At 45.6% G+C, this 24,536-nt stretch overlaps 1 protein-coding gene and 1 long non-coding RNA gene across 3 annotated transcripts in view; both read right to left on the minus strand.

Annotated features, from left to right (window-relative positions):
- Nucleotides 1-24,536, minus strand: part of TCF7L1 (transcription factor 7 like 1) — a 175,033-nt gene that overhangs the window by 92,734 nt on the left and 57,763 nt on the right. The gene's annotated exons all lie outside the window — the stretch shown is intronic.
- LOC115894372 lies at nt 1,019-5,532 on the minus strand. The gene is made up of 3 exons (XR_004054502.1): nt 5,491-5,532; nt 1,973-2,159; nt 1,019-1,189 (listed from the first exon to the last, which is right to left on the minus strand). It is a non-coding gene; the product is annotated as an uncharacterized LOC115894372 (long non-coding RNA).

A 24,536-nucleotide genomic window follows, 5' to 3' on the forward strand; every position in this document is an offset into this window, starting at 1 on the left:
AAAAAAAAAAAAATTTGTTTTTTGAGATGGGGTTTCACTCTGTTACCCAAGCTGGAGTGCAGGGGCACAATCATGGCTCACTGCAGCCTCTAACTTTTGGGCTCAAGCCATCCTCTCACCTCAGCCTCCCAAGTAGCTGGGACTACAGTTGTGTGCCTATTTTATTTTATTTTTTGTAGAGACAGGGTCTGGCTGTGTTGACCTGACTGGTCTTGAACTCCTGGCCTCAAGTGATCCTCCCGCTTCGGCATCCCAAAGTGTTGGGATTACCGGTGTGAGCCACTGCTCCTGGCTCTGAACATCTTATGTCACCATTATGACCGTCCATCACAGGGTATCCTTTTATTTTATTACTTCTCATATTTTCCCCTGCCTAGATGGTCAGCTGCCACCTAATCTGCAGATGACTGCACTATCCAATAACCAAGCAGTTCTTCTATCAAGTCAGGAAAAGCCTGGGTAAATATCCAAGGACCTCTCCTAGAGGTAAAAATGCAAAAGCTTTAGGAGAGAACACTATCACCAGTTTTTTTTCCCCCACCATTGGAATAAAAAGACATTTTAACTAAACATTTCCTAGTTCATGATTTTAATACAGATGTTCGGAACCACTAGAAGTCAGATAAGGTTGGGCGTGGTAGCTCAAGTCTGTAATCCCAGAACTTTGGGAGGCCAAGGAGGGCAAATCCCTTCAACCCAGGAGTTCAAGACCAACCTGGGCAATGTGGTGAAACCCCATCTCTTCAAAACATACAAACATTAGCCAGGTGTGGTGGCATGTGCCTATAGTCCCAGTTATTTGGGAGGCTGAGGCAGAAGGATTGCTTGAGCCCAGGAGGCGGAATTGCAGTGAGCCAAGATCATGCCACTGCACTCCAGCCTGGGTGACAGAGCAAGATCTTGTCTTAATAACAATAATAATAATAATAATGATAATAATAGATAAATAAAATAAATAAAGTTAGAAAAGTGTGGGATGCATTTGAGAACATTTTTAATCACAAACAGCTAGAGTTAATTATAGTGCTTTGAAAAGGGAGCATTTATTGCCTGGAAAACCAATTTCTTAAGAGATGTAAGACATATATAAGAAAATTTCACCCTATAAATACATAGTGAACACCTCTTGGGCATTCTTCTAGGCACGGGAGAAGAGGACATGATTTTTGATCCCAAGGAATTCCATGGTCTAGTGAAGGAGACAAACAAGAAAAAAATTATTTTGATAAAAACTGGTTAGACCTAATTTAGTGCTAGTACAAGCTGAGCATCCCTAACCCCAAAATCCAAACTCCTAAACGCTCCAAAATCTGAAACTTCTTGAGTACTAACATGACACTCAAACGAGATGCTGACTGGGGCATGTCAGATTTTCCAGTTACAGATGCTTAGTTGGTCAGTATAATGCAAACATTCCCAAATCCAATAAGAGTTTCAAAACTGCAAAACACTTCCGGCCCCAGGCATTCTGGATAAGGGATACTTGGCCTGTACAGGGTATTGGGGGAGGGAGTACAGTAGGGAATCATGGACAAGGAACATGCTACTCAGTGGCAGGTAGGGTGTCAGTAAACTCTCAAAAAGAAAAGTGCCTCAACAGCATCTTGGGATCACTGGTGAGGATACTGGTCGGCAGTGGAACATCCGAGTCTGTACGGCTTAAGAGCACAGTGCCCATGGGAAGAAGCTGAGACACAGGCTGTGACACTCCAATACTGCGACATGAGTAGTGAGTGACATCAAACATGAGCAGAATGTGTCTTCCCTCTTTTGAACTCATTCACTTTAAACAAAGACCTTGGAAATTAGGAGTGTAGAACACCTTGATTTCCTTCTTCTGTGAACAAATTGTTCTGTTTCTCAGAGTGCTTCAGCTGCAAGTCAGTATAACTTGCCAGGTTTGCTTCAATCTTATCTACCTTGTATTTGTAATTATCAAAGTTAGGAAGTTCACAGGCTTAGGTGAACTTACAAACATTTGTTGTAGAGTGAAAATGGCCATAATGTATACACTTGTTTCAAGTTGACACTCTTAGTTTGCCAATGTGGTGAGGGCTGGAGGTGTCTTAAACAATGCCTCATATTCAACACGCACATGGGATTCCCATTCTGAATTGGAGATGGCTTGCCTCCGAAGACTTCTGGTAAATCACCACATTCTGGGGACAATGAATGGGGTCATTAAGAAGGCAACTCTTCCTTGCTGGGACACAGGGAGAGGAAGGCTTGCATCCAGGTAGTACTAGAACCCATGCTTGGACTCTCTCCTGCAAGGCTCAGATCAAACATCTCCCCAAAGCCTCTGCCTCCTTCTCCAAGCTTGAGTAGCCCCTTTCTCAGGTATTGCAGGTGACATTTTATTCCACTTTGTTGGCACTCATCGCAGGTATTGTAAAGACTCATGTTCCTGTTTGTTCTCTTACATTGTAAGCCCTGGAGGGCTGGGACCCTATCATGCTCTCCTTGGTAACCACAGAAGGTGTTTGGTAATTGCTAACTGGAGAGAGGGATGCATGCACACCAGGCATTCTTCCAGGGCTGGGAGGAAGGGGCTAACGTTGGTCTGATTAATTTCCCAACATACGCATTCTAGAAGCAAAAGGAAGCATGGAAATGTTTGTGGGCTGGTATGTTTGTTTCTATCTTATTTTACTTTCTGAGGCAAAATAAAAAGGGTAAGATGAACTGAGTTAACTTAATATCACCAACCGCTCACTGGAAGTTGTTTGGAATCCATCGTTTCCGAAAACTCCAAGCACAGCAGGGCGCGAGGTTCCCAGATGGCAAGTGGGCTGTCGGGTCTTCATGGGCAGCGGAAACGGGCAAATTGCATTTTGCGCAGTCACATACCTTCTCAACAGAGCCTAGCTATTATTTCCTCACCAGTCAAGTGATGCAGGGTGGGGGGGGGGGGGGGGGGAAATGCTGCCCAGAGCCAGGGGAAGGAAAGGCTGGGCAGGCAGGGCCCAAACTTGCTCACACTTTGTTAGCGCTCTTTCTTCCCTTTTGAATAAAATCTGCATTCCCTTTCTCGGAGAAGGGCAGCCGGGCTCCCCACCTAACACAGCCCTGAATGCAGTGGACTTGGTGCCCCAAAGCCAAGCTCCTCAAGGAAGCTGAACCCAGGCCAGCATCAGCACAAGAAGAGAAAGGGAGATTGTCCCCCCGCCCAGCGCCAACATTTCATTCTCTTCAGAGGCCTCAAAACCCTAATTTGACCACAAAAACCTGGCCTCTGGTGTTTCTGTTATGAGTATCGGATTCCTTCGGCTGAACTTGGCTGTTCACTGCCTGAACAAATTACATTAACAATACAGAGAAATGTATACAGGGCCTTAAAAACACTGCTGAGCAGGGACCAAAACAAAGACAGCCGTGTCCTAGCAACAAACCTCACCACCACCACCATCCCTCCCCCTCAGCAGCCTTGGGCCCTGCCAGGGATTGTAAGCCATTGAGCTCCGCTCTTCTCTGCAAACAATTAGGGACAGAGAAGTCACAATTACAGATGGGATTTACAGCCAAAGGAGCAATCTATAAATCACAGTGCTCCCACCCCCGGCCATTCCCAGCCAGATAATCAGAGCCAGATGTTCGGCACAGCTGCTTCAACGTGGGTACACTGTTGGCCAACTCGACCATGCTCCCGCTCTGAGAACCAGCAAAGGCTCCAGCCAAGCCATCCTACCAAGCCAGAGGGGGCCTCTGCACCCTGGAGCCCGCCCAACTGTAGGAAAAGTTGCATCGTGTGGGAACTGTTTGTTGAAGCCATTGTAGAGGTACATCACTGGCGAGGGTATGTGGCTCCCTGGAGTTCCCTGGAACGCTGCACAATTTCGTGACAGTGGCGACAATGACAATCAGCATCTTTAGCATTTATTGATCACTTGCTACAGACTCACCACTGGGTGGAGCACGTTACAGGTACTCCTTTGCTAAAGAACACTCAAGAGTTCACCCAATTCACAAAGAAACGGAACCTGAGAGAGGGCAACTGTTTTTTAGAAGATCCTGGTGTTACAGTGGCAGAACAGCAATTCAGAGCTGGATCTGCTTGACCTTGATGCCCCAGGAAGCTCATCTAATTGTAGAGGGATGGACAGACTCTGGTTTCAGGGCACAGGGCTGGAGTTTCCAAATTACTCTCTTGATGGTCAAACTAGGAAGAGACTTGCCATTATTTTACTCTCCATCGCTGGCTGGTGTTTTAAATGTCTGGACTGAACCAAATCAGGTTTTTAGCACCTAGGACCAGGGGATAGCAAACTCCAAATACGGTAAAAGCTAAGTTATTCAAATGCTGCCAAGGTGTCTCTGTTCACAGTCCACCTCTATGCATATTTTTTCTTTATTGTTACTTATTCACTGAGATATAGCATATATACAGTAAAATGTACACATCTTTTTTAAAACTCGGGGAGCCCCCGCTACTAGAATAGGTTCAGAGCGATTCCCCACATCTTAAATGTACAGCTCAATTAATACATCTGTATAAACTTGTGTCACTACCATCAGATCAAGATACAGAACATTCTAGAACCATTCTAGAAGGTTCTTGCATATACTGTCCCAGCCAACATTCCTCTGCCCCCAAGGTAACTCCTACTCTAACCTTTATCACCATAGACAGTTTTGTTTTTGAGCCTTATTGTGTCTTGTTTTGAATATACATGTCTTTTGTACAGTTTTGGTTATTCTCGGGGTCAAATCACGGCTCCCAATTCAAAACTACCAACAATGAAAACTCAAGATAACACAACTAGTTCTATCAACTGGCACTGGCTTTGGGAGATGATTCCACAACATCCCTAATGCCTCCTCACGGGACCCTGCTCCTGGTGACTAAGACTGCCCCTGCCCTCAAGGGGCAGAGAGGCCCCAGGCCATTTGTCTTCGAGCATCACCCGGTAATCGAATCTGGTAGTAACAAGCTGTGTTTACCCCTCTTGCCACCCGTCATCCTTGACATGCTGACAGCCACCATCTTTCACTCCTCAGGAAGTGCAGCAGGGCATGGAGGATGCGGCTATAGCTCTTCACGGGAGGGGGAGGATGACACGGGCTGGAATGCCTGGGCTCCCTGACACAGTTCAGGCTGCTGAGCACAGCACTCCCCGATCATCCCTCACGCCTCTCACCACCCCGGAGGTCCTTGGTGGCTAAGTCGGGGTGTTCCGGGGTGAGAATGGCAGCAGGAGCATCTCACTGGGGTGGGAGGAAGCCCCCCATCCATGCACAGTGGGACACTCTCTGGATCCAGTCTTTAATTCAGAAATCTGGACAGAAAGCTATGCAAGATATGGGGGCAGTGGGTTGGAGCTGTGAGATGTTTCAGTGGAGATGACACAAAAAGAGCTAGCACATCAGAGAGAGATTCTGAGAAAAGAAAACACACTCCTGGGTGCTGGGAGGAGGGTCATGGGCAGAATTTTCTTTTCTTGGCCTTCTCTCCACAGTCTTGACCTCTCCCAAAAGCGCAGTACTGCCCACCTTAGCTCCTTGGCACTGCCCCAGTTTCACTTCCCAGGGTGGTTATTTTTAGCTGCCCCAAGCACCTGTTTGTTTCCATGACTGTTGAAAATTCTAAATGTGTTGGCATATTATGACATGGGACATTTCTAAGGGATCTAGTGCCATCAGCCGGAAATGGCAAATCCTTAGGAATTTTCATTCTCATTCAAGTATTTGTGGCTGATACATAAATACAGTGACCTTACCTTCCAAATAAAACCCCAGGGCATGGGACTCCTCAAAGGCTATTTTTGGGTATTACTTCTAAGTGTGAGACAATCAGAGAGGTGTCATTGGGATGTGGAAACTATAGAATTATAGGATATTACTGATTTGTGGGGAATATGTCTCGTATAATAAGGACCACCAGAAAATTCAGAACTTAAAATCAGCATAGACACAGGCTACTCTAGAGTTCTGCATTTCGAAGTTTAATACAGTCCCTTGTCATGGCTGCTCCCACCCAAAAAGGAGCTGGGGTCCATTCATGCACCTGGCCCCCAAACCCTCCCCTGCTCCAGCCACAGGGAAACTGGAGGCTTCTCCTCCCCGTCTTTGTGCTCCCCTTCAAGGCGTCTTCTGGGCCTCCCTTGGGTCACCACTCCAGTCTTGCACAACCCCTTCTTACCCCACCCCACACCTCACCCACTTCCAGGACTCCGCCAGATAGATTTTCTAGATTCTCTTCTGCTGAGGGACAAGGTTTTGTCATAGTCGAGTCCCAGGAGACATCTTAGGGCCATTCCACTTCCCACTCCTGTAATGACACAGAAGGGTCCTCTGACCCTCCCCATGTCTCTGTTTGGACCCCACAATGACCCTGCCCACAGCCTGCTCAGCAGGTTAATCTTGCTGTCCTGAAGAAAACTGTGCATGCCCAACCTGGGGGTGATGACATCCTTCCTCAGGGGTCCAAGATACTGACGTGCACCAAGGCCCAAACCCATCTGCAACTCACACAGAAACAAAAGAAAACCCCTTAACAGTCATAAAAGGACTCTGCTGACAGCCACTTGACACGGTGCACACCTTCCACCTCTGCGCTTTTACTTTTGCTGTCCCCCTGCCTAGCATGGCTCTTCCCTCAGGCAGTTCAGGCCCAATTCAAAAGACAGCTCCTCTAAAAAATCCATCAATCCCCAGGCTGCGATGAGCTTTCCTTCTTCCAACCCACAGAGCAAGCACATGAATGCTTCCCAGGGTTGGGCAGAGAGGAGTCAAGATAATAACAGCAGCCACAATAATAATTATCAGGTGCTTCTGGCCTTTTACACAGACTGAAGCTCAGCAAATCCCCACAACAAGATCAGGACATAGGTACTGCCGCTGCCCAGACGCACAGAAGAGGTCAGGTAACTTGCTTGAGGTCATGCCACCTGGTAAGTGGTGGGTCCAGGGTTTGAACCCAGCCCCACTCTTAGCCCAGACACACCACAGAGCTCTGCAGGAGGGGTGGCCACAGCCCATGTGGGGGCTGCTGACTGTTACCATGCAGGAATTTGAGCCCATTCTTGCCATACCTCCTGATTTTTCGAGACAAGCTAGAAGTCTGGATTTTTTTTTTTTTTTTTTTTAAGATGAAGTCTTGCTCTGTCGCCCAGGCTAGAGTGCAATGGCGTGATCTAAACTCACTGCAACGTCTGCCTCCTGGGTTCAAGCGATTGTCCCGCCTCAGCATCCCAAGTTGCTGAGATTACAGGCGCATGCCACCACACCCAGCTGATTTTTGTTTTTTTTTTTTGAGACGGAGTCTTGCTCTGTCACCCAGGCTGGAGTGCAGTGGCCAGATCTCAGCTCACTGCAAGCTCCGCCTCCCGGGTTCACGCCATTCTCCTGCCTCAGCCTCCCGAGTAGCTGGGACGACAGGCGCCGCCACCTCGCCCGGCTAGTTTTTTGTATTTTTAGTAGAGACGGGGTTTCACCGTGTTAGCCAGGGTGGTCTACGATCTCCTGACCTCGTGATCCGCCCGTCTCGGCCTCCCAAAGTGCTGGGATTACAGGCTTGAGCCACCGCGCCCGGCCTTTTGTATTTTTACTAGACACAGGGTTTCATCATGTTGGCCAGGCTGGTCTTGAACTCCTGACCTCAGGTGACCCACCCACCTCAGCCTCCCAAAATGCTGGGATTACAGGCATGAGCTACCATGCCTGGCTGAAAGTCTGGATTTTTACATGACTTTTTTTTTAACTTTGTAAAATCACTGTTCCTGCCCCAAATCACAGCTACAAGGGATTTGGGCCCATGGGCACAGGTCATGCCTGCTTGAAAGACCAGACCAGGCACTGCCATGTGGGGTCTCCCCTGCTGTGGCCTGGAATTATGATTTCTATGTCTGTGGTTTCAGAAACTCTTCTTGCCTAAATTATAAGCTAGGTGAGGGCGGGGAGCAGGTCCTATAATGCATCAATGTTTTGTGAAATCCCACGTAGCTGTTGGCCCTCCTGGGAGGCACAGGGAGAGACTTACCTTCATGGAGACCCCACCACGAGCCAGCACTGGATGAGACCCTTCCAATGTGTTGTCTCATTTAATCCTCACAATGACCTGTTGAGGTTGGTAATACTGACCCAGCTCTTTCTTTTTAAACCAGTGAAGATCTGAAGATCAGAGAGGTTAAGTCTCTGACTGAAAGTCACAGACATCAGGGGCAGTGCTGTGCACACACCTTTCAGCTCAGAGAACTGATGTAAATATTGTTGATAGTCTCCATGTTGGTGGTTCCAGACAATTCCTCAATTTATTAATAAGGAGGAATTTATGTTTGGCAGGATCTCACCAGAGACATGCCTATCTCTCAGTACATAAGAAAGCACTTGGATCCCTGGATACCTAAATTCTCAGAGCTCTCAGGCCACTGTTTGCCTTGAAGACAGAAAACTGCCCTAGAGATGAAAGCTATTCAACAATGCGTACTGAATCCCTACTGTGTGGCCTGTTTTATGAGTGCGGAAGTCAAGGTGCCTCTGGGAGACAGACCCATCCTGCTGTGTGACAGGAGGCAGTGCAGTGTGGGTGGTGCCTCGTGCAGGTTCCTGGGCTCTGCCACCTGTTAGCTATGTGACCCTTGGGCAGGTTGCCTCGATTCTCCACACTTCATTTTCCCTCCCTGTATGTGGAGGTAATGAGGTGATGCTGACTGAAATCGCCACCTCACAGGGCTGTTGTGAGGATTAAACTAGTTGACATACATGTTTAGAAAGATGCCAGGCACATGGCAAATACTCTGGAAATGGCCATGTTATTATTTAGAATACTAAGTCGCCACTCCTTTGCCACTCTCCATGGAAGAAAGAGGCCCTAATAGACAAGGACAAAGGGCTGGGAACAACCTGGATGAACCCAGCCCTCCCTCCACACTGTCGTCTGAAAATTCCTTCAACGGCCTGGTGAAACCTCTTCCTCCCCCACGGACGAGTCTTGGCTATGATGGGTTTTCACTTGACTCTCTTGGGTTTTCCAGGTAGACATCTGCAAACTGTGATAGTTTTACCTTTTCTTTTCCAACCTTTGTCGTCTTGGCTACTGTGCCAATGCAAAACCTCTGTCCCCCTCTCCTAGCCCTTCACACTTGTCTACCTAGCACCAACCCCATGGCACTAGTGGAGATGCCTGCCAAGGGAGAAACTACAGAGCTCCAGCCATGGGCCATAACTGTGCTGGGCCCTCAGCCTCCCCAGCAGGGCAGAAGGTAGAATGGAGATGAGGATGCCCATGAGTGTGGGGAAGGGGCCAGGCAGGAACGAGGCCTCTCAGAGCAGGCAAGGGGAAAGGTACAGCTGGGTTACTACAAGGAGCCAGTTAATGGTAGCATGGCTGGAAGTGTTCCCCATGGGGCCTCACCCAGAGCTGGGGCTCAAGAAATACTGCTGAATCAACACTGACCTGTGAAGACTATATCCAGTTCCCCATGGGCACAACCTAGGTGGGGCCCTTCTGAATCCTTCTCTTTGCCAGGATTCTAAGAATATGGAGATCCAATTACCTTATATTTTACCAAGAGACACCCATGTCTCAAATAGATCTCCCTGCTAAAAAATGAAAACAGTTTCCTAATTCATTAATATTCTATCTGATTTCCCTGTCTGGAACCACCCCAGATCTGCTAAATTAGACTCCCTGGGAAGGGGTGATAGGACACATTTTTAGAAGAAATAAATCACCTCTTAATCAGGAAATGCAACAGCTGCCTCAGTGGGTTTCTATGCAAAGATGTCGCTCACCATTGCCTGCGTGTATGTGCGTGTCAGCCCTGGGAGACAGCCCCTCAATTCCAATGCTGCACCTTCTGTGCCTTGGAATGGGCCCAGGAGTCCGCATTTCGACAAGCACCTGTGATGATTCTGAATCAGGAGTCTGTGGACCACACTCTGAGAATTACCGCCCTGACATTTTCCAGGTTTGAAGTTCCTGAGCATCTTCTGTGTAGTTTCCCAATCTCTCTTCTCACCCAAGATGCTCCTTAGGACACTGAGGTTTCAAACTGCCTTTTCAGAGCATAAGCAATGGGCAGCCCACAGGAAAAGCAGCAGGATTCCCAGCAAGTACTGGCACTGCCACTGAAACACCCAGTTTGGAAAGGGCTGCAGAATGGTCAGCTAAGCCTTTCCATCTCATGCACGTACCCGAATAGGACAAGTGCCACCGCCTCACATATAACTGTGTCCACAGTTGCAGGCAAAGGAAGGTGAACATATCACTCAGGCCTCCACACCTTTGTGATCCCTCCATTGGAGACAGCAATCACTTTCTTCTTTGGGCTACTGCTTAGAGATATACTGCCTCATTCGCTCTCTAGCCTAACTTACGAAGGCCAGCTTGTTCTAAGGGCCTCCCTGGAAATCGGTAACAGCTTGCCTGCTACCTGAATTGGATATGTAACATTCGTCTGTCCTACTTGGAGGAAATGCTTACAACCAGACCACCCTGTTTTCATGTGGCGCCTTTCAGATTAAGAGAAATATTTGACCCCATTATTCTATGACTCCTGTAAAATCCTACAACAGATGCAGAGAAAAATGTAAAGAAATCAATGACATATAAATGAGGCTGAACCTGCCAAGCCCAGAATGTTTTGTAAAGTAATCTTGTTCTTATTAATTTCATATTGTCTCTGAAGAGGAGAAGTAAAAAAAAATTACATTTTTCAAAGATCTATTACTTCCTCAAGACAATAAAAAGTAAATTGGAGATATAAAAAATGTGGCCCATAAATATCTTTTTCCCACTCTGGAATTGTCCCTTCCACAAAAAGAGGCAGCTCCCATTCCCATCCTCCCAGGGACCCTCCTCCACTAAACCTGGTATATTTAGCTTTAGATGTGTGGCAAAAACTAAAACTGCACCATGAGACAAGATAGACACACGGACAGAATTCACTCTGAAAACATGGAACAGTGAGAATTTAGCCATGAATTAGATATGGCTCATCCCTTCACTTCTTTCCGGTCTCTGCTCAAATATCACCTTCTCCATGAGGCCCTTCCTGACACACATGCACAAAAATATCCCCACCTCTTCTCTCTACCTGCCTTACTCTGCTTTATTTGCTCTATTTGCTTGTGGTGCCCATCCCCACCTGACACGCTGTACACATATATCTCTCTCCCCTGCCGGAAGGTGACTTGAGAGGTGACATCTGATTCACTGCAACAGGCCAGTACTAGAAAGTACCCCATACTCAAGTACAGATGTTTCTCCACTTACAATGGGGTTACATCCTGATAAACCCATTGTAGGTTGAAAACATACTAAGTCAAAAATGCATTTAATAGGCCAGGCAGCGGTGGCTCACACCTGTAATCCCAACACTTTGGGAGGCCAAGGCAGGCGGATCATGAAGTCAGATGGAGACCATCCTGGCTAACACAGTGAAACCCCATCTCTACTAAAAATACAAAAAATTAGCTAGACGTGGTGGCGAGTGCCTGTAGTCCCAGCTACTCAGGAGGCTGAAGCAGAAGAATGGCATGAACCCGGGAGACGGAGCTTGCAGTGAGCCAAGATGGCGCCACTGCACTCCAGCCTGGGTGACAGAGCAAGACTCTGTCTTAAAAAAAAAAAAAATGCATTTAGTAGAACTAACCTACCAGACATCATTGTTTAGCCTAGCCTACCTTACACGTGCTCAGAATACTTACATTAGCCTAAGTTGGGCAAAAACACCTACCACAAAGCCTTTTTAATAATAATGTTGAATATCTCATGTAATCTGTTGAATACAGCACTGAAGTACGGTTTCTACTGAATGTGTTTTACTTTAGGACTATCGTAAAATCAAAAAATTGTTCGGCCAAACCATCATAAGTTAGGGGCCATCTCTATTTGGTGAAAGAACTATTCCATCTGTCCATCCAGCCACCCACCTACCCTTTCATGTTCCATCTACCCAACCTTTAGTAAAAGCTAATGATGAGTGAGGCACCATGATGATCACTTTATACACGGGTGAAGAGAACAGACACAGTATTTGCTCTCGGAGGGACAGCTAGCAGGCAGCTGTGTGTACAAAAAAATACAAAGCTATGTTTCGGATAAGTGCAAGGGTATTACTCCCATACTATTCATAAAACTGTAATTTTACAAAGCCTTTTTTTGGATGGTATTTTGGCAGAATTTATTAAAATTTAACATGCTAGCTGGGCATGGTACATGTGCCTACAGTTCCAACTACTTGGGAGGCTGAAGTGGGAGGTCTGCTTAAGCCCAGGAGTTCAAGTCCAGCCTGGGCAACATAGTAAGACCCTGCCTCTAAAAAATACAATAAAATAAAATGCACACATACCATCAGACCCAGTAAATCTGCTACTAGGAATCTATGCTGGAGAAAGACTAGTTTGGGCATACAAAGGTGTGTTCAAGTATGTTCTTTTTTTCTTAACATGTCTACCAATATGGGAATGCTTACAAGTTACATCTCTACAATGGAATACAACACAGTGGCTAATTAGAATGAGGTAAGCCCATATGTACTGATCTGGAAAGGTCTCTTGAGATACCCTATTAAGTGGGGGGAAAAGCAAGTTATCAAATAGAAATAACAGAATCCTCTTTGTGTTAAAAAATACACAAAATAATACATAGTAGTTGTATATGTATATATTCAAATCAGCCAGGAAGAACACACACCAAATAGCAGTGAGAGCACAGTGGAGCTAGGCAGAGAGGGGAAAAGAAAGTCAAGGAAGAATTTCATTTTACTTGTACTATCTGAATTTTTTACTTCCATTAGCAAGCACCTCTTTATTAAATGTAGAAAGAATAATGAAATAAATCTTTTATTCAGTTGATATATTTGAGTGTGGCATGAGGTAGGGATCTAACTCCCCTTCCAAACTGCCCCTCCCTGTATAGTTTGAGTCTGTTTAAAAGATTTCTCTTGCGTTCTTTTGGTCTATTATCACATCGTTATCACTTGCAGTGGCTTTTATAGGATGCTTCAACATCGTTTTCAAAACTCTTAAAGGTATCTCTTAATTTTTTTAAACTTCTTTTTAATCTATTTAGAACTTACTTTCTTCCCTTCCTTTTCTTTCTTCTTTTTTTTTCTTTTTTTTTTTCTTTTTTTGAGACAGGGTCTCAGTCACCCAGGCTGGAGTGCAGTGGTGTGAACATGGCCCATTGCAGCCTCGACCTCCTGGGCTCAAGTGATCCTCCCACTTCAGCCTCCTGAGTAGCTGTGACTACAGGCACATACCACCATGCCTGGCTAATTTTTAAATTTTTTTTGTAGAGACAGGGTCTTGCTATGTTGCTCAGGCTGGTCTTGAACTCCTCGCCTCAAGTGATCCTTCCACCTTGGCCTCCCAAAGTGCTGGAATTACGGGTGTGAGCTACCATGCCTGGCTGGAATTTATTTTCTTTTATGGTATACATTTTCCATTTAGCTGAGTCTGATGTATCCATAATCCGAACTTGCATTTCAACTAATCTTGGTTATCTACCAAAGAATTAAGATCTTTAAAAATATGACAGAGTTGGCAGCTCACCTGTGATAGAGTCATGCAATGTTCTGTCATGTTCATTAATCTGGTGTTAAGATACACATAATACCTCAGAAATCAGTTCTAGCTTTCCAATGTTAGAAATGCTATTAAAATTGACTGAACATAGAAACCATGGAGAACACACTTTAACCTTTCATAAGAGTTAGGAGGTACTTTAGGTTCAAATAGGCCCTTAGAGTCAGTGTTTATCTCTCAATTGAACCTCACAGCACCTAACATGCCTCACCATTACAATAAGGGACTGGAGCTCCCAAGCCCCATGGCCTGCTCCAATATTCTAGTATGATCAAGTTATCTTGCACAGAATGAAGCAGGACTCCTACCTTTTCGGGGTGATAAAATCTACCTAACACTGTACGTAAAAATTAACTCAAAATTGATCAAAGACCTCTAAGAGCTGAAATTATAAATCTCTTAGAAGAAATTAAAGACATATTTTTTATGACCTAGGACTAGGCAGTGGTTGCTTAGATATGACATCTAAAGCACAAAAGATAACAGAAAGTATAGCTAAATTAGACTTCATCAAAATTAAAAACTTTTGTGCTTCAAAGAATACTATGAAGAAAGTGAAAAGACAATCCACAGAATGAGACACAATATCTGCAAATATGTATTTAATAAGGATCTAGTACCCAGAATATATAAAGAAAGAGCTCTTGCAACTCAACAATAAAAAGATAAATAACTCAATTTTAAAAGGTCAAAAGAGCCCGGGCATGGTGGCTCATGCCTGTAATCCCAGCACAGCACTTTGGGGGACCAAAGCAGGAGGATCACTTGAGGTCAGGATTAGAGACCAGCCTGGCCAACATGGTGAAACTCCATCTCTACTAAAAATACAAAACATTAACCGGGCGTGGTGGCATGTGCCTGTAGTCCCAGCTACTCAGGAGGCTAAAGCAGGAGAATCACTTGAATTTGGGAGGTGGAAGTTACAGTGAGCAGAGATCACACCACAGCATTTCAGCCTGGGTGACAGAGTAAGACTCCATCTCAAAAAAATAAAATAAATAAATAAATAAATAAATAAATAAATAAAATGTCAAAAGACATGAATAGACATTTATCTAGAGAAGACTTAACAATGGCCTATAAATACATTAAAGGGTACCCAACATCATAAGGCATCTGGTAAAGGTAAACCAAACTACAATGACATACCACTTCACATCCATTAGGATAGCTATGGTCAAAAGGACAGAAAATAATGCCAAGTGTTGATGAGGATACAGAGAAACCGGAACCTTCATACACTGCTGGTGGCAATGTAAAACGGTGTAGCCCTTTTGGAAAACAGGCTGGCAGCTCCTCAAATGATTAAACATAAAGTGACCGTGCAACCCAGCAATTCCACTCCTAGATACACAGTTGACCCTTGAACAACACAGGTTTGAACTTTGTAGATCCACTTATATGTGAATTTATTTCAATAAATATATTGGAACATTTTTTTGGAGATTTGTGACAATTTGGAAAAACTTGCAAACTACGTAGCCTAGAAATGTTGAAAAAATTAAGAAAAAGGCATGTCATGAATGCATAAAATATATGTACATACTAGTCTATTTTATCATTTACTACCATAAATCTATTATAAAACATTAAAATTTATCAAAACTTTTGCACAAACAGACTGTACATGGCACCATTTATTGTCAAGAGAAATGTAAACAAAGATGCAATATTAAATAATCACTGCATAAAATTAAATACAGTACATACTGTACGACTGTAATAATTTTTTTGTTTTTGCCTTTTTTTTTTTTTTTTTTTGAGACGAAGTCTCACTCTGTAGCCCAGGCTAGAGTGCAGTGCTGTCATCTCAGCTCACTGCAACCTCTGCCTCCGGGTTCAAGTGAATTCTTGTGCCTCAGCTTCCTGAGTAGCTGGAATTACAGGCACGCACCACTGCACCAGCTACTTTTTTGTATTTTTTAGTAGAGACAGGGTGTCACCATGTTGGCCAGGCTGGTCGTGAACTCCCAACCTCAGGTAATGCACCTGCCTTGGCCTCCCAAAGTACTAGGATTACAGGCGTGAACTACCGCACCTGGCCACTACTGTAATAATTTCATAGCCACCTCCTATTGCTACTGCCGTGAACTCGTGTCACAGGTATCCAACGGCTAGATGCTAGTGATCTCTATCTGAGCAGTTCATCTCTCCAGTAAACTGCTTATTCCAGTAAAAAGTGATCTCTTGCGGTTCTCATGTAGTTTTCATCATGTTTAGTGCAATACCGTAAACCCTGAATAATACCATGTGCCCCATATGAAGTGCCACTAGTGATGCTGAAAGTGCTCCCAAGGAAAGAAAAGGGTCATGACATTACAGGAAAAAGTTGAATTGCTTGATGTGTACCAGAAATTGAGGTCTGTGGCTGTGTGGTTGCCTGTCACTTCAGATAGACAATTCGTCTTGTAGACAGACAACGTAAACTTACGGTATTAATACAGTATTTTCTCTTCCTTATGGTTTTCATAATAACATTTCCTTTTCTTTAGCTTACTTTACTGTAAGAATACAGTATATAATACATATAGCCTACAAAATAAGTTGTTAATTGACAGTAGGCTATTAGTAGTTCAGTTTTGTGGATCCAAAAGTTATACATGGATTTTCGACTGCAGGAGGGGTTGGCGTCCTAACCCCTGCATAGTTTAAAGGTCAACTGTATACCCAATATAACTGAAACCATACATCCTTACAAAAACCTGCATGCGAATGCTCACAGCAGCACTGTCCACAATAGCCAAAGAGTGGAAACAACCCCAACGTCCACCAACGGATGAACGGACAAACAAAATGCGGGATATCCACACGATGGGACATTATCCAGAAATAAAATGGAATGAAGTACAGATACATGCTACGATACAGGTGAACCCTGAAAGCGTTATGTTACGTGAAAAAAGCTAGACATAAAAGGCCACATGTTGTATGATTCCATTAGGTGAAATGCCTAGAATGGGCAACTCTATGGAGACAGAAAGTAGAAGAATGGTTGCCAGGAGATAAAGGAGAGTGACTGCTAACAGCTAAGGGTTTTTTTCTGGAATTAGAGAGTGGTGGTGGTTGCGCAACTCTGTGAGTATACTAAAGCCACTGAATTGCATACTTTAACAAGATGAATTTCATGGTATGTGACTTATATCTCAATAAAAAAATAAGATATATTTTTCAGCTCTTAGAGAAATAAAAAAATTATCCTGTATAATATTTCTAGAAATAGATCTCAATCTTTATATCCAACTGGCATACCCCAACAATGACTCCCAACTCTGGCAGCCCACTAGAATCACTCGGGGAGCTTTTAAAAACATACAGATGCTTGGACCTCCTTCCTAGAGATTATGATTTAATTGGTCTGGGGTGGAGTTTGGGGACTGGTGTTTTTCAAAAGCTCCCCAGTTGATTCTAATGTGCAGCCAGAGTTGAGAACCACTGCCCTAGAATTTGAGCTTTTCAAAGAGTCCCTGGTGTTGGTTTAGATATCTGTTATTTCATCCTTTCTCATAAACATGAGACAAACACAATTTTAAATGGCTCATGGTTTCTGGCTGTTAGAACTCCGTAGAACTGGGATTTTATTATCTTTTCCACATTTTTTTTTTTTTATAGAGAATCTTAAATGCAAAATGGCTAAGACACATACTGAGGTCACCATTGTGAGCGGGGCAGGGATTGAATTACAGTTTCTTCCTTGGGAACCTAATTGAGTTCTTTTTCTAGTTACTCCAGCCTGAACCATCACGGACATTAGGGACACCCGCTCAGCACAGGTGGCAGGACAGGTAGCATCCTGGCACTGGCAGAGACAGAAAGGCTGGGTGGAGCCTCACAGTCTGGGAAAACTATAAACTCTCAAGTCTACCTTCAGATTTGATGAAATGGAGCCTCCTCCCTACCTCCTCCTACCCCCGCAAAAAACCTTTCTTCTTTACGGGGCTGGGAAGTTGAGGTTTCCATCACTTACTTATTTCTGGGAAGCCATCCGAAAGTGCTCACTTGTCTAGACCACTACTGGTCTCATTCTCTTTTTTCTTTTTATTTTTGAGAAAGGGTCTCATTCTGCCACCCAGACTGGAGTGTAGTGTCACAAACAGAGCTTACTGCAGCCTCAACCTCTTGGGCTCATGCGATCCTCCTGCCTCAGCCTCCAGAATAGCTAGGATCACAGGCGTGTGCCACCACACCCAGCTAATTTTCTGCAAAGACGGGATCTCACTTTGTTGCCCAGGCTTGTCTCAAACTCCTGGGCTCATTTTTATTACTTTCCCCAAAGCTGCTGAAGTCTGTCAGCTGGGTCCGCATTAGGCTCGCCATTCATTCTGAGCCCCAAAGCCATTTCTAAATGGCAAAGTCATGGCCAGCAAGGGCTGCTCATTTGTTTAGCTTTGGGAGTTTGTCTGGGCCTGAAACCAGCCCTTGGCCATGGAAAATGCTCAGAACAGAGGACCCTCCAGGCCTCTGAGACCAGAAGTGAGGGAGCCACAGATATCTCTCCCTGGGCTCTGGCACCGCACACACTTCCCTACTTGCCAGCTCAAGGAGTGCACATGAGACGGTGGTGTTTGGGCTTTAATTGTGTTGAGTAATTGCTCAATGATTTTCTACGTAGTTTCCTGGCTCCCCTATCCCACTTTCTCATTCAGCTGTTTTACAAGCTGAATTCTAATCTGGGTTTCTTCACAATGTCGCCTTTCACTAAAAGCTAATAAAACCCCAGACGGGAAATTCAGAAGTCGCAGAAATACCACATGACTGTAACTGAAGGCTGTTGGTCAACTTGATTTGGTTTTCAAGCCCGTAGACCATCTGAGGACTTCAGTCTCCCACCTGACTTTGTAGCAATAAAGGTCTTTGTCTTTCCTTGCACTGAACGTGAGTACTGAACCTTTCTGAGGAGTCCTGCAGACAGCCCCACTGCACCCCTCCTCTGCCATCTCTACTTCCTCACTCAGGCACCCAACACTGCTCACTGAAGTAAGTTGCCTCTATGAGGCCACAGGCAGACTCCCTTCTAGAATCCTGCTTTGCACCTGCCACCTGGCCAGCTGAGCCCAACCCTGGACACTCCGCACAACCAGGAGTATGCTCAAACTCTCAGCAGAGGAAACATTTTCAGTAATGAGCAAAATCTCATGCAAATCTCCAACACAAAAATCAGATGAATCCATGAGAAGAACAAAGGTGTTTTGCTGCATCCTAAAAGGCATGGTGATGATTGAGAGTTGTCTTATATCATCTTATATCAGCCACATCAGCTAGCATTTTATTTTTGAATTTTGTTTTGATTTCAAAGAACCAAAAAAAATCTTAATTTCCACAGATAAGTGGTAGCAAATGTTAATAGGCTTTTAGTAGACTGCCTTTTGATCTTAGGATAGTCTTTCGTTAAATCAGTGTTTGTTGGTGTTTTTTTCATCACTGTCCCACGAGGAGCCTTACCAGACATTTTGCCTTTTTGCACTGCCCCACTCCTGAAACCTTCTACTTTTTTTTTTTTTTTTTTTTTTGAGACAGAGTTTCGCTCTTGTTGCCCAGGCTGGAGTGCAGTGGCGCAATTTCAGCTCACTGCAACCTCCGCCTCCCAGGTTCAAGTGATTCTCCTGCCTCAGCCTTCCAAATAGCTGGGATTACAGGAGCCTGCCACCACACCCAGCTAATTTTTGCATTTTTAGTAGAGACGGGGTTTCACTGTGTTGGCCAGGCTGGTCTCGAACTCCTGACCTCAGGTGATCTACCTTCCTCGGCCCTGCAAAGTGCTGGGATTAACGTATTAATACATATACAATCACATACTGTTTTACTATCACAAAGGAAAAGGAAGAGGAGGCCTCACTTAGGCTGGGGGCGGTGAGCGGAAACTCTCCAAGTGAGAAGTGAAGGTAACACCAACTCAGGCAGAGAAACCTGCAGGCAAGGCCCTGAAACGGTGGAGTTCGGACAGCCTGCGGTAGGTTGGTGTGGCTGGGGAGTGCTGGGAGGTGTGGAAGAGGCTTGCTTCTCCTCCCCATCCAGGCAGGCAGCAGTAGTCACTGCAGTCAGGGGAAGGGGTTGAGCAGTAGGAATGCCTCACTTACTGGGTGACATAAAGCAAGGCAGGAATGCTTTCTCAGGCTTGGTTTCCCATGTATAAATTCGGAATAACATCACCTACCCAAGATAGAGGTGATTATTAAATGCACTATACTCTAGAAGCTGTGGTTATTGACCTTGACTACACACTGGAATCGCCTGGAACCTTATAAAGTCCGGGCTGGGCATGGTGGCTTGCACCTGTAATCCCAGCACTTTAGGAGGTCAAGGTGGGAGCAACACTTGGGGTCAAGAGTTTAATACCAGCCTGGGCAACACAGTGAGACCCTGTCTCTTTAAATAAAAAAAAAAAAGAAGTCCTGATGGCTGGGACCTACCACCAGGCCCGGCCTGGACATTCCAAATCATCCAGGCTCCCCAGGTAATTCCAATGTGCCGCTGGGCTGAGAATCACCGCTGCAGAGCATATTCTAAATGTCCAGAATAATATGTGCTGGGTGCAGTGGCCTGCACCTATAGTCCTAGCTACTCAGGATGTTGAGGCAGGAGGATCCTTTGAGCCCAGGAGTGTGACTCCAGCCTAAGCAATATAGTGAAGTTTGTCTTTAAGAGAAGATTAAGAATGACATCTTTTATGTGGGCATAAAAGGCTCAAATGAATCACAAACTATTCAGGGATACACTTGCCCCTGGCATCCGAACTCCTGTCCTGAGTTTAGGAATCCCTGCTTCTCGTATGAGTCCTGGCAGGACGCAGGGTTCACCTCCCACTCTGGAAGCTGAAAAATGCCAGCAACATCAACAGCACAGTGTCCTCACCACTCTGGTTTTGTGACTATTGTGGCCACAGACTGGGCTGCTGCCTGGTCTCCGTGGTTTGAGTCCACAGCCGTCCCAGCAAGACTGGGAACCACCCCAATGTCCTTTAAAGAAATCCCTTTTCTGATCGCAGTCAGCTGATACTTAACTGCTCAAAACTAAGAATGCTACTGATAAAAATATTCAGAGTAGGACTCTTTCTATGGATTTTAAGAAAGAAAATAGTGCCAGGCATGGTGGCTCACACCTCTAATCCCAGCAGTTTGGGAGGCCAAGGCAGGAGGATGGCTTGAGCCCAGGATTACAAGACCAGTCTGGGCAACATGGCGAGAACTCATCTCTACAAAAAATATAAAAATTGGCCGAGGGTGGTGGCGTGCCCCTGTACTCCCAGCTACTCTGGAGGCTACAGTGAGAGGATCTCCTGAGCCTAGGAGGTTGAGGCTGCAGTGAGCCATGATCCCACCACTGCACTCCAGCTTGGGCAACAGAGTGAGACCCTGTCTCAAAAAAAGAAAGAAGGAAAAAAGAAAGAAAGGAAAGCAAAAAAGCAAGCAAACAAGCAAGCCAGCAAGAAAATCTGTCTTCATACATAATGAGATCTTACTTACTTATTTTTTTTTTTTTTGAGACAGTGTCTCCTTGCCCTGTCACCCAGGATGAAATGCGGTGGCGCAATCACAACTCATTGCAGGCTTGACCTCTCGGGCTCCAGTGATCCTCCCGCCTCAGCCTCCCAAAGTGTTGCAATTACAGGCATGAGCCACCGCATCCCGCGCACGCTAACATTTCTTGAGCACTGACTGTGCCAGGTGCTGGTTCTTTTCACCTACCAACTCATTCAGTCTCCATGACAACCCTATCAGGATAATAACAGTCAGGATTATTTTGTTATTATCCTGACTTTACAGATGAGAAAACGTAGGCATACAAAAGGGTAGGTAACTTGCTCAAGGTTACAAAGTTTGTAGGTAGTGGAGGTAGGTCGTGAACCCAGATGATCTTGCTCCAAAGCCCATAGTCCTAGCCACTACGCCACAGGGCGTGGTGAAAAAAGACTGTAGGGAGATGAACTGTCCACACCTGTTACCTCAGTGGTGGGACTAGGGGGTGGAGCTGAAAGAGGCCTCTGATGTGTTCCTTCTGTTTGCTTTGAATCTTTTGCAATAAGGACTACTCATGTATTATTTTCACACAAAGCAGCATTTTTTGTGGTGATTAAACTTGAACCAGTGTGCCTGTGAACCAAAGCATTGCAACAGAGACTCCACAGCAGCTGCTGCCACCACCCAAGAACTTGAGGGGGATTCCACTCCAAATCTCATGCAAGGGGTTTCCTCCTGATTCTTCTGTGAGAACCCACTCCTGGAGTGTTTGCTGTGATACGGCACACACTGCCGCTTGCTGTAATCACAGCAGCTATTTACCCTGGGCTCAAGGGCACCTGGGGGCACACAATTCTAGACTCAGGTTTGGCTGGCCTTAGTCGCAGGATCCCCATCATCCTCAGAGGACCCCCTGACCATGCTTTGGGTTTCCCTGCCCATCCACCCTGCCTACTTTTCCTACAATTTTCATTCCCCAAGGTCCAAATTCATATTTCTCCTGGCAGACTTGGTTTCTTCTCTTCTCTTGGCTCATTATCAGCCTGATTGTCCTGCCTCAGCCTCCCAAGTAGCTGGGATTACAGGTGTGTACCACTACGCCCGGCTAATTTTTGTATTTTTAGTAGAGATGGGGTTTTGCCATGTTGACCAGGCTGGTCTCGAACTCCTGGCCTCAAGTGATCCATGCACCTTGGCCTCCCAAAGTGCTGGTATTACAGGTGTGAGCCACCACTCCTGAATTCTGTAATTCCAACTTGGCAATGCCTTAGAGTCTGCCCACATCATTTCCTGAAGGTAATCCCTTCTGTCTCGGTGGGATGGTGCCCTGTTCAGGGACTTTTCTTATACAGTTTACTCCCCCTCTTCTCCTCTCTTCATTCACATGTCTTCAGCCCTCCACTCCCAGGGGTTCACCTTCCAGGGTTCTACCCCACCCCTCTCCATCACACAGCCCCTCTCCCATCTTTTCACATTAACCCTCCTACCACCTCAGCCACAGGAGGCCTTTTTTTTTTTTTTTTTTAAACTTTTAAATACTAAAAATATCTCCGTCCTCAGCATGGATACCGCCACTCAGCACTGGCAGCCTGGAAGGTGTTTCTATATTGTGTGCTACGTTTCTCCAACTAAGTTATAAGGCTCTTAAAGACTAGTAGAGGTATGTTTCCTTTTCTTCCTTCTTTCTTAACACTTAAAACTGAAGGAGAAATTACAAAGATAACTCAGTTCACTGCACCAGAGTCATTAATGCTGGCAGCAGCCCTCACCTGAGTTGCTGAGAGTCTAAGCCCCTGTTTCCACTGAAGTTCTGCCACTCACCTTGGGAAGCCACTTAGTATTTCTGAGCCTCAGGTATCGTATCTATAAATGGGAATAATAACCTTTCCTACCTTAAGGTGCCTACAGCACTTACCACTCATACATGGGCGTATATCACAACAGAACAGCTTAAGTCAGTGAAGTATTATGTACAAAGCTCTTAGTCCAGTAAGTTCCCAATAAACAGAAGATTCTACTATTTCTTTGGCTACGACTGCGACTGCTGCTGCTGTGATCCTTAAACACAATTTTGTAAAACTGGGGAACACAAAGCTCCTTAGCATCTTGGCCTGTGCTTTTCATTCCCCCATGTTCCTAGGTCAGTCGTCAGGTGCCAGAGGTTCCGAGGGTGTTGGCTGCCAAATGGTACAAGTTACAGGGTGACCATGAAGTCCATTCTCCCATCTCCACATCTACCACCACTGGTTCCAAGTCAGCACCAGGTCCTGCCCTTCCTGCAAACCAGCCACCCAAGGCTGGCCTCTGCAGAGGCCTATGGTGCTCCTTACTTGGCCTCTCAAATTCCAAATGCAGCTCCCTGGCCATCAGCACCCTGTTCTACGGCAACTTCCCACCCTGAAAATGTCCTTCCTCCCTCCAAGATCTCAAAGTCTACTCTCTTTGACCTAAGAGGTGATTCCAGTCTTTTCAGTAGGTTGATCACACCCCAAGAGGCAGAATATTCTGTGGCCTATTCGAAGGACAGTAAAGTACATCAGTGTGCCTGGGGCTACATGAAAGGAGCAGCAATTCAGTTCACTCCTTCAACAAGGGCTTACTGAGTGCCTCAGGTATGTGGGACCATAAAGATAAGACTAGGTCTCTACCCTTAAGCAGGGGCTTCAAGAGGTGTACACAGAGATAAAAGCTGAAGGTCAGGACCAAAGATTAGCCCTAGCAGCCCTGAACTTGCTCATTCCCAGCTCACTGCAAGGTATTTCCACCCCTCCCTTCCAGAGGCTCCAAGTGCATAGAATGAATGAACCCCAAGTGGCTGTCCAGTGTCATTCCTCTGGGCTCACTCCCGGGCCCTGCGCTCCTCCAAACAATTGGAGGCAGGCCGAGTGGGCGCATTCTCATGTGCAGGGCTCGCAGCGCCCCTCTCAGCTGATTGTGTCCAGGCGGCCGGGGTCTCAGAGGCGCATGAATGCCCCTGAATGGGCCCTTTCAGCCTGATGGACAGGAGCTGAAAGCTGCACACACACAAAAGCCACTGGGCAGCCGGGAGGGCTCCAGCCCCGGGGTTTGTCCACGGGAAGGGAGGCGTCCTTCCACAAAGAGCACTGTGAAGACTTCTCCACTTTTCAACGGCATCCTTGGCCGCCAACTGTACAGCACCCCTATCCCCCACTCCCACCCCCGATAGTGGTAACTGCAGCAGAGGATGGCACTACATGGAGAAGCCTTAAGAGGGCTAAAGACAGAAATTAAAATCCAACAAATAAATAACAGAATGCCCTTTTCTTTAAGAGCAGGATGGGGATCTGAGCCAAAGGTGCTGAAGGGCGCCTCCGTGTGCCCATCCTGTACATCTGTTAGCAGCATTCCTGACACCCACAGTGATCTTTAAGGACGCAGACTGACCTAAGATTGTATAACATGTCACCAAGAAAAATGATCTCGAAAGGACATGGCCAATATTTAAATCAGGAATGGAGAGTCCCAATTCTTGTGTCACTCACTTGGTATATTCCAGGAAAAAAAAAATCCTCAAAGCGACATTTGTATTTT

This window comes from Rhinopithecus roxellana, chromosome 17 (assembly GCF_007565055.1).
Source record: "Rhinopithecus roxellana isolate Shanxi Qingling chromosome 17, ASM756505v1, whole genome shotgun sequence".
NCBI classification, from domain to species: domain Eukaryota; kingdom Metazoa; phylum Chordata; class Mammalia; order Primates; family Cercopithecidae; genus Rhinopithecus; species Rhinopithecus roxellana.